At 39.7% G+C, this 10,437-nt stretch overlaps 1 long non-coding RNA gene across 2 annotated transcripts in view; it reads left to right on the forward strand.

Moving 5' to 3' along the window:
- Positions 1–8,465, forward strand: part of LOC112672067 (uncharacterized) — a 64,926-nt gene extending 56,461 nt beyond the window's left edge. The window contains exons 5-6 of one of the 2 annotated variants that reach the window (XR_004810320.2): positions 7,254–7,568; positions 7,830–8,464. This is a non-coding gene — a long non-coding RNA (uncharacterized LOC112672067). Of the gene's footprint in view, positions 1–7,253 lie in introns of both variants that reach the window. The other variant, XR_004810319.2, reaches the window with a different exon arrangement.
- The last annotated feature ends 1,972 nt before the right edge of the window (positions 8,466–10,437 follow it).

Genomic DNA, 10,437 nt, shown 5'->3' on the forward strand with positions numbered 1-10,437 from the left:
TTTGTTTTCTTAAACAGAAGTTGCTGACGCATAAGGTAGCCAGAGTCAGAGTCTGCAACGGATACTTAGGTATACTCCACTGGGCTGTGTTTTGATGGCTAAATAAACAATAACTTATGCACAACTCAAGCCTAATATATTTCTACTAATGTTGCAGAGAGGTTTGGAAAGCACAGCTTTTTTCCCTTTTCCTTCCTTTAGTTTGTTCACTAATGACTTCTTCCCTCTTTTCCTGCCTTTTTATCTTTCCTCCCTCCCACCTTCCCTTCCTCCCTCTATCCCCCACTTTCTCCTTCTCTCTCCCTCTCTTCTTCCTTCCTTCCATCCTAAAGTGATGATACTAAGGGCATTTTCTGCTGAGATTCTAAACATGTTTTGATTTGTCTTGGACATAAAGAATGTTGGACATGCAAGGGTCTTAGGCATCATCTGAAGAAAAGCAGAGGCTCAGGGAGGTAGGGGATTTTATCTGAGGTCAACTAAATGAAACTGTACTGAGGTCAGAAAGCTACTACATAGCTAGAATCCAGTCAGCCCCAAGTGGAAAGCCATCAGAATAGCAAAGGTAATGTCTCATTGTTTCTGGAGGTGTCAATATTTTTTTTAAATAACATGATTCAATCTCAAACCAGCAAGTTCCCTTTCTTCATTTGAAGGAAGCCAGGATCCCTTGTCAGGAGCCTCAGAATGAAAAGCAAGTATCTAATGATACTCAGTACTTCAAAATCCCTAGAGTTGAGGGCCATGTAGCCAGTGGGGCTTACACAGATTCGGTTCTCAGAAATACGAGGGTCAGGACTTGGGAAAGCCACAAGGGGAAAAAATGACTTTTATTAACCTGTGCCTTAAGGCTCTTTAAATCACTAGACTGTGGAAAAAAACCAACCCATTAAGAAGCCCTAAGGAGGGAAAACTTGAAACTGGTTTTCACATTGGAAGTCCAGTGTTTCAGATCCATTGCCTTCAGTGACAGGCTGGTGAGGTGTTCAGCACCAGGACCTTCACTTAACATCCTAATGACTGCAGCAAAGGAACCTCCAAAGTCATTTCCAGGCCTTGTTTTCTCCTTTTGTTAAACAAGAGGATTGGTCCAAATGGCCAGTCTATCTATAAAGTACTACCATGTGACTCTATAATCATATTAAAATAATAAAATAACATCTGATTCATTAATTTTTTATCATTCTGATTTTATTTTTTTCCATCCTAGTTTGGGCCTTGGCTGAACCGGCTTAAAATGAGGGGAATACCTTTGAAGGTCTAAATTACTTGTAGAGACTTTATCTCACAATTTCTCCCAAAGAATGTTAGAGCTGCTGCATTTCTCAGAGATCCTTGCCTAGAAAACAATCTAGAAGCAGAACATTAGGAACGCCTGGGTGGCTCAGCAGTTGGGTATCTGCCTTTGGCTGGGGTCATGATCCCGGGGTCCTGGGATTGAGTCCTGCATCAGGCTCCCTACGGGGAGCCTGCTTCTCCCTCTGCTTATGTCTCTGCCTCTCTCTGTGTGTCTCTCATGAATAAATAAATAAAATCTTTAAAAAAAAAAAAAAGCAAAACACTATTAGAGGTTTAGCAGTGTTTTCTGGAATGATCCTCAATGTGCTTAGAATAGGGCCAGACTCCTTTCCATGGCCTGCAAGGTCCCTACCCAATCTGGCACCTCTGTACTTTCCAGGCTTATGTCATAAGTCTCTCTCCTCCTCATTCAATTTATTCTGACACACACGTGGCCTTCCTTTAGCTCCTGAAAGCACCAACCTCTTTCCCCACTCAAGACCTCGATAGGGCCAATTGTCTCTGCTGAAACTCTCTTCCCTCACTCTTGGTCTGCTTGGATGACTCAGGCCTAAACATTACATATGTGATCGGGGAAGTGACCACCCCATCCAAGACCAAAATCAGGCCACCCTGTCCTTCTCTCTTCAGAGCACTCAATATAATTTGTGGTTTACACGCATTTGTATGTTTCCTTTCATATCTGTCTCCCCAAGTCGTCCTTGAGGGAAGGGGCTGATTCTTTCTTGGTTCGCCCTTGTATTTCCCAGCATTTAGTACGCACTCAACAACTACTTGCTAAATTAATGAATGAATGAATGGAGTCCTAGAAAATTCCCAACACAGGCAGCTCTTATTGGTTGTTTGTATATGACACAATTTATGAGACCACTTAGTGAAACCGTCACTCTGACCTTGTTCTGGCATCGTGGAAATAGCAACTGGTCCTTCAGTAAGTTGGCAACATTTCCAACGTGTGTTTACTCAGGCTGAATCAACCTCTTTAATGACTCAGTGGGAACGCAACCTCAGTGGCCCCAATGTGAGTTCTTGGTTGACTGTGGGGATGGTCTCCTGGCCAAGAAGATTCCTGAGATTTCGAGTTTGAGCTAAAGGATCCTTAAGACAAAAATCAAGTGAATCTTCCGTGACTGATATTGGCTATGAATAAAAGTCAGAATTAAGTAATCTGTGGAAATGCTACATCCTCACCCGACTGCAGTCGGTTTTCTTAGCTGTTGCTGGAGCCCCACGGAAAAGGGCTTATTTATTAAGAATGAAATCGTTCTTTTCAAATTCGGTAGCAATCATGTCTCTCTCTCTCTCTCTCTCTCTCTTTTTTTTCTTCCAGTCCATGGAAAGTGTTATCTCAGGCAGCTCTGTGCAGGAAGTTGGGTTTATCACTTCCTCACAGTTGCAGTTTGTCTAGGACTTAACTACATGCTATCAGATTACATCAAAATGTAGGCCTTTGTGTGTTTAACTCATCAAAGGAGTGGACCCTTAGGACTTGATATCACTTCACTGCATATGCAGCCATGTAGCAAAACAAAGCCTATCTAAACAGGACAGAACTATTTCTGTTGTGTGGCGGCTCTGCTAGCTCGAGCTTGCAGAAATGGTCGGGTTTCAGGTGTCTGCAGTGTTTCACTTCTTGTTTTTATATTTATCTCTTTTTAGAATTGCAGTCATTTGCCTGGTTGTGTGCAAGGAAGGAAAACCAAAATATTACCTACGAGGGAGGAGACAAGATTGGTCCAATCCCCAGGGTCAGTTGGAGGCAGTACTAACCTTTACCTCATCATCTGGATTTTCACTTGAAAGCTGAAGTTGCTGTGGTCCTAGTCCCGGCTCTGGACGGACCACACAGGGGGTTTGAATCCTGGCTCCTCTGTCTGCCCTGGGGCAAGTTGTTTCACCTCTGTGAGCTTCAGTTTCTCTGTCTGAAAAATGGAAAAATAATAGCACCTGCCTCATAGCCTTATGAAATAAACAATAGGGATTAAATAATGTATGGGAGGCCCACCAGGCTTGTAAAGCCCGAGGGCTACTGAAGGCCCCACCATGCTCTGCAGAGGGGCTGGGCAAGCTGGCAGCCCCGCAGTCCCAGGCTGGCTCAAGTTTCTCAGGCTGCACTTCCACCTTTGGGGCCTCAGTGCTAGTTTCTTCTCCGCGGAGTTCCCTCTTCTCTGCGGTGGGCTGGCTGCCAGATGCTGCCTCTATTGGCAGCCACAGGAAGCCGATGCAACTGTGAAGTAATACTTCTGCCCCAGGGCTGGCTCCGCCCTGTTGACCAAGGGTTTTAGATCTGCTCAGCCAACTTCTTTTAATGTCTTGCCTAAAAAGGACTTCTCACTCAGCTCTGCGGACTGGGTAATGGCTGATTGCCCTAGAGGGCTCAGACAAATAGCTTTTGGGGATAGAAAGGGTAAAGGGATCTTCTTTCTCCCAGCCCAATGCTTCAGGAGTTGGGGGTGCCATCTTGCTGCAACTCTCCCATATGATGATCATTTACCAAAATCAAATGTCAAAGGAAAACGGATGGGCATGATTCTATAAAATCCCTCCAAGCCAGTGGGGTATAATGAGATACTCTTAAAAAAATTATTTGCATCAAGGCAGTATGCAAATCTTCACAGACCTCTGACTGGAAAGAAATTAAGTTACACCTAAAAAACTATAATTTAAGAAGGTAAATGTTTTCTTTTTTCCTTTTTTAAAACCTGAAACCATTCTAAATAGGAAATTGAAACAAGCATAATGCTTTATTGCTTCTTTATACTAGAGTTATTCACTGATGGCTTCCTACCTCTTGGTTTCCTCCCTTCTGGCTTCTGAGGTGGCAGATGCCCTGTGAGCTACACTTCACCTCAGCTGTTCAGATCTCTTCAGAGCCACAACCACCCTCCATTCAGTGCCAGCTGGCATTGAGTTGGTGTCAGAGGTTCTCATCCAGTGGATTTTGCCTCTTTGCCTGGCCCCTTTGGGTGAGCTCTTTGGCTATCTCTTTAGCTTTTGTCCCTGGATGCTGTCTCTTGGAACTTCATTTAGCAGCCACTAGGCCAGTCTCAAGCTCTGTACAAGAGACAGGTTCCCAGGCTGGATCTAGCATCTTAGGCTTCATGTTATCTGGGAAGAGTTGAGATATTTGGCTACAACTCTCTTAGAACAGCAGTCAATGCCAATGGAAAACCAGCTCTTTCTGTTGCTTGATTAGCTTAAAATAATTTTTTTCTAATTGCAAAAGCAGTAAATACATAAACATGTGCGTATACACACTCCTAAACACAGAAATATATAAAGTTTAAAGTTGAAGGGCTCCATATCAACTTCCTAGTGGTAATTCTTTGTTATATACTGTACCAGATTTATTTCAGTACATATAAAAGCATTTTTCTTCACCAAAAATAAAAAAGACGAGAGAATGGAATGCATACCTAGTCTTCCTCAACTTGCATGTTTTCCTTAAGTATATCTTGAATAGATTCAAATGCTAATGTACACAGATTTACCCCATTATTTTGTATGACTGTGGCTATTCCACTGCAGCATAGATTATAAATTATTTACTCAATTCCTTATTCATGGACTTTGGACGATTTGAGGTTTTGTTTTGTTTTTGGCTTAACTGAACATCCTTGTGTAAACATCTTTGTGTGGATGTGTGAGTATTTCTGTAGAATTGTTGGGTTGGAGGGTATGCACATTTTAAATTTTAATAAACTATGCTAAATTGTGTCCTAGTATACCAGTCGCAATCTACTCAGAAATCTGAGAAGCCCTGTTTCCTCACATACTTATCAACTCTAGTATTACTAAATTTTATAAGTCTACTAGGCAAAAAAAAAAAAAACTTGTTTATTGGTGTGTTTTTTTAAATTTTTAGCAAAGTTGAGCATCTTTTGGGATTTTTTTTTACCTATCTGCATTTCATTTTATGTAAGTTTTGTTTGTATCTTTTATCCAATTTTCTGTGGAGTTGTCTGTTTCTTACTGACCAATGTTACAGGATGTTTTCAGAATGCTTACTGAAAAATGGCTTATATTTATTGTTTACTATTCTAAAATACCTAAAGATATCTAAAAATATCTAAAGATAGGGTATTCCCAGGTTGGGCAGTGATTTAGCAGTCTTGGGCATGGATACTTTCTCTGCTACGTTTTATTCAACTTGTCTTTTTTTGTGGTTTCAAGATGGCTACCATAGTTACAGTCATCACATTTTAGACAACTATCTCTAAAGGTCCAAAAAAGGCTCTCTTACCCCAAATCCTCAAGCTTCTCTTTTGATCATGAGGAAAACTTCCCAAGTGGACTCTCTCCACTGAGCACAGAGCCTGGTGTGGGGCTTGATCCCATGACCCTGAGATCATGACCTGAGCCAAAATCAAGAGTTGGATGTCCAACTGACTGAACCACCCAAGTGCCCCCGGACAGCTCTTATTTTATGTTTTTGGATGCTATTATACATGGACTTAAAAAAAATTCATTTCCAATTTTTTGTTGCTTGTATATAGAAATATAACTGATTTTTAAAAAATATTTTATCTATTTATTCATGAGAGATACAGAGAGAGAAGCAGAGACATAAGGGAGAAGCAGGCTCCCTCTGCGGAGCCTGATGCAGGACTTGATCCCTGGACCTTGGGATCATGACCTGAGCTGAAGGCAGATGCTCAACCACTGAGCCAAACAGGTGCCCCTATAATTGATTTTTGTATGTTGACTTAGTATTCTATGATCTTGCTGTTAGTTTTACTAGATTTTTTGGTAGATTCCTTAGTCTTTTCCACGTAGCTGATCATACTGTTTGTGGATACAGATAATTTTACTTCTTCCTTTCCAATCTGGATGGAAAGGCTCCAGGGTGTAGCCCTATAGGCAGCCAGCTTGATGAGCAATCATGTGGTTTGTATTTCAGATCTGGTAGTTCCTTGACTGGGCTGCCTCAAGCAATGAAAACCTGTCCAATCAATGTAGTGGCCTTTTCTGGCTCTTTGGTTCTATGCATGCTGCTTGTTTTTTCTTTTCCTCCTATTTGAGGATTCCCTTCCTTATTTGATGTGTTCGATTTGAAAAGTGGTTCATTGATAGACAGTTTTTAGGTCTACCTTATCTCTAAAGGATTTTTACTCTGGCTAATGGTCAAACCTGCCATTCTTAGAGTATTGACCACCTTCCCTTTTCCATTTCCTTCTTTGGTTCCATAATGAAGTAATCATTCCCTCCAGACTTACCAGGCAGCTTATCCACTGGCTCTTCCATGATTTTTGCAAGTGACTTTCACTAACCAGTGGTCTCGTGTCTTTTGCAAATGAAGGTCTGGGACATACTTTGCCCTCAGTTCCCAAAACTTTAAATGTCTTTTATTAAGCAACTTGTCATGCTGGGAAAACTATAACTGGTCTCTACTGCTCCCTCACAGTTTTAACTGCTTTAACATTACTGGATAGTAATTGTATCTGATTCTTTGATTCTTTATCTTAATGACTTTTTTTTTTCTAAGATTTTATTTATTTATTCACAAGAGATACACAGAGAGAGATAGAGGCAGAGACACAGGCAGAGGGAGAAGCAGGCCCCATGCAGGGAGCCTGATGTGAGACTCCATCCCAATCCCGGGTCTCCAGGATCACGCCCCAGGCTGAAGGCAGTGCTAAACCGCTGGGCCACCAGGGCTGCTCTATCTTAATGACTTGTACACTTGCTTTCTTTAAATATTCTATCCTCCAAATATCTCTTATTCTTTCAATTGATTCTAATTATTTTTATATACCTCTCATTTATCTATTTTGGAAGATACTTCTTTTTCTTTTGTAGCTCCTTTCTTTGTTAAAATGAAAGGACAAAATAATACCCACTCAGTAATATTCAATCCAATGATTTTTTAGACCTTCTTTCTGGAAATATAGGCTTAAGATTCTTTAAACTCTTTAAACTTTCTTTAAATGAAACTTTTTTTTTTCTTTTGGCAGATTATGGTGAAAGAACAGTTTGTCATAATTTTACAGAAGGCATACCAGAGGATCAAGATGAACATTGGCTCAGGGAGGATCTACTCTCAACCATAGGGATAATCTTGGATTTTCATTGATCATTCCCTTTTCATTTTTCATTGTCTTTTCTTTCCAGTTTGCTTTTGTATTTCCTTACTTTCATTACCAGGTCATTTTCCTTAATTCCTTCTTTTTGGAAAACAGCATGAATAAATGGAAGGAACATGAATTTTGGAGTATAAATAGACCTGAGTTTCAATACAACTTTGCCTGTTACTAGATGTGCATTCTTGGGTAAGTTATTTACCCTTTGGAACTCTACTGTTTTCTTCTAAGGATTGCCTGTGAAAATACGAATAATATTCATAAGGCATCTAGCACAGTGCCTGGCCCATGGAAGACATATGTTACCTGTGATTATTAACTTTACTACTCTGACTTTCTTGCCCTGCATTTTTTTCTGTGATCACTTGCCATTTTTTATTGGGCTTAGATGAATCTATACATTTGTGATCTCTGAAAATAGTGGTTTACCTTCTTTCCTCTTAATATTAGGTCAGCAATATGACATCAGAAAAACAGCTTATGCAGTCAGCCTGAATTACAAGAGAATGAATAAAAGTTGAATGTGTCCAGAATCAGAGTACTAGAGCCTTGATGGATTTTAGAGACCAGCTGCTTCAACTCTTTTTATTTTATAGATGAACAAACTGACATAGCAAAGATAAGCAATTTGCCCAAAGCCCATGGAAGAGCATATGTAGATGTAGATACTGAGATTTCCCCACTTAGGAAAATACTTTATTTTAATTAAGACAAAATTCATAAAACATAAGTTAACCATTTAAAAATGTATAATTCAGTGGCAAACAGTACATTTACAATGTGCAGCCCTCACCTTTATCTATTTCCAAAACATTTTCATCACCCCGTGTTCATTAAGCAGTCACCCCGCCCCATCCTCCCTCATACCAGCCCCTGGTAATCACTAATCTGCTTTCTGTTTCTATGGACTTGCTTATTCTGGACATTTCATGCAAATAGAATCATATACTCTGTGATCTTTTGTGTCTGATCTCTTTTACTCAGTATAACGTCTTCAATTCATACTCATTGTTTAAAAATTCAAACATTAAGGACAGTATAATGAAGAAACTAAAAAAATATTCTGTAATCTCACCTACCTTTGATGAAGACTATTAACAGTGTGGTGATTGTTGCTGTTACCATTGTCTCCCACATAAATGGGTTTACACTATTCACACCTTTTACTTGAATTTGGTTTTTCACTTAAGACTTGTGAAACAGTTTCCTGTGTCAACACACATACAGATCTCTTCATTCTCTTTTATACTTTGTATGTTTTATTATATGGTTAGTCTAGGCTGTTTAACAAACCTGCTGTTGGATATCTTTCTCCCCACCCAATTCTTTGTTAAGTGGAACAGTTTGTACCTTAACCTGCTGAATGCACATTATTTTGGAATCCCAGTATTGGAGAGAAATGAATAGCTTCCATTACTCTGAAGCCAGCTTGGTTACACTGGAAAATTCATACAACAGTAAGAGGTAGATAAACTTTGGGTTGGCTTTAATTTCAGATTCTTTAATTCTTGGGATTAGTACCACCATCATGGTAGTTCTAGGGACATAGTGGCAAATGTCTAGGACTGGGATTAATTAGGAGGTGTGGGTTTAGCCTTCATTTTGCTAAAGACTAGCTCTGGGCCTTTGGAAAGTTACTTACCTCTTCAGATTTCAGTTTCTTAATCTGTGAAATGAGGTGAATAGGCTAGTTGGTTAAAATCAACAAGGTTACTGCCCAGTTTATAATAATTCTCCTCCTGCAGGAATACCTCTGCTTCCTTAGGGTAGGCACCAAGTGGCTATGCCATATTATGAGACCCTCCCTTCTCAGCCATATCTGATTGTTCTAGCAAAAAGCATTTGTCACAAGTCAATCCAAACAAAATCCTTCTTTAGGATTTTTGAATGTGAACCACAGAATGTATGGGCAGTTCCTCTCTTGTGGTGGGGAGATGTGAGAAGTGAAACTTGGTAGCCATTGGTAACCATATTATTAGTGAATCTAGGTTCCAACATGGAGAGGGAAGGGGTGGGACTCCTGTGCTATGGGTTAGTGAGAGAATAATCACATAAAAAAAGGAGGTCGTGAATTGTGCCTTGGAACAGAAAAGGGACAGGAGAAAAACTGGTAATCCAAGTAAAGTCTATAGTTAATACTATTGCTAATAACCCATGTTAGTTTTTTAGTTTTAACAAAGATGTCATATTTATATAAGATGTTGACATTAGGGGAAACAGGCTGAAAACTCTCTAAACTATCTTTGCAATCTCAACATCATATGCTTCCTGATATGATGCAATGAGAAGGGTACAATATCACTTATACGGTACTCTTTTAAAAAAATGTATACCTGAATTTAGCCATTAGGAAATAGCATTGAGAGACATTCTTTAAATGACTAGATGGTGCCCTTCAAAACTGTCAAGGTCATGAAAGACAAAGGAATTCTCCCATATTGGGGAAACTTAGGAGACATGACAACTAAAATGAAATGAATGATCCTGAATTCCATTCTGGACCCAAAAAAGATCATTAGTAGGTAATTGGAAACATTTGAATAAGGTGTGTATATTTGCTAATACTAATTCTTGGTTTTGATGAATTTTTTTGTGGTCATAAAAGATACTAACATTTGCGAAATAGAAATAGTATAGGAATTCTTTCTCCTGTTTTTGCTTTTTTTTTTTAAGTCTGAAATTATTTCAAAATTCAAAGTTAAAAAGTTTACCAAAAGGTGATATTGGTATAGTGTAGACAGCTCCAAACACCCATCCCTCCACAGAAACATTAGAAAGAAACCCCAGAAACTGTTAAAGCCAACTTTGGAACTCTGGAAAATAGTAAAAAATTTAAAGCCACCAAGCAAATGCTGAATCAAGAAAAAGAACCTAAAAGACATAGGAAATCTCCATGCCATTTTTCCTTGCCCTTGCTCCACCCCTTCCTGGTGAAGTGGCAGTCTTGAATTTAGCGACCCAAGTTCCCAATGTGGGGCCTTGGCCTTGGCTCCAGAGAGAGCAGAGCAGACCTATTAGCAAGTCATTGTGTTTGTTTGTTCTACTCTGTCTGAAGGCT

Source organism: Canis lupus, chromosome 28, assembly GCF_003254725.2.
Source record: "Canis lupus dingo isolate Sandy chromosome 28, ASM325472v2, whole genome shotgun sequence".
NCBI lineage: Eukaryota > Metazoa > Chordata > Mammalia > Carnivora > Canidae > Canis > Canis lupus.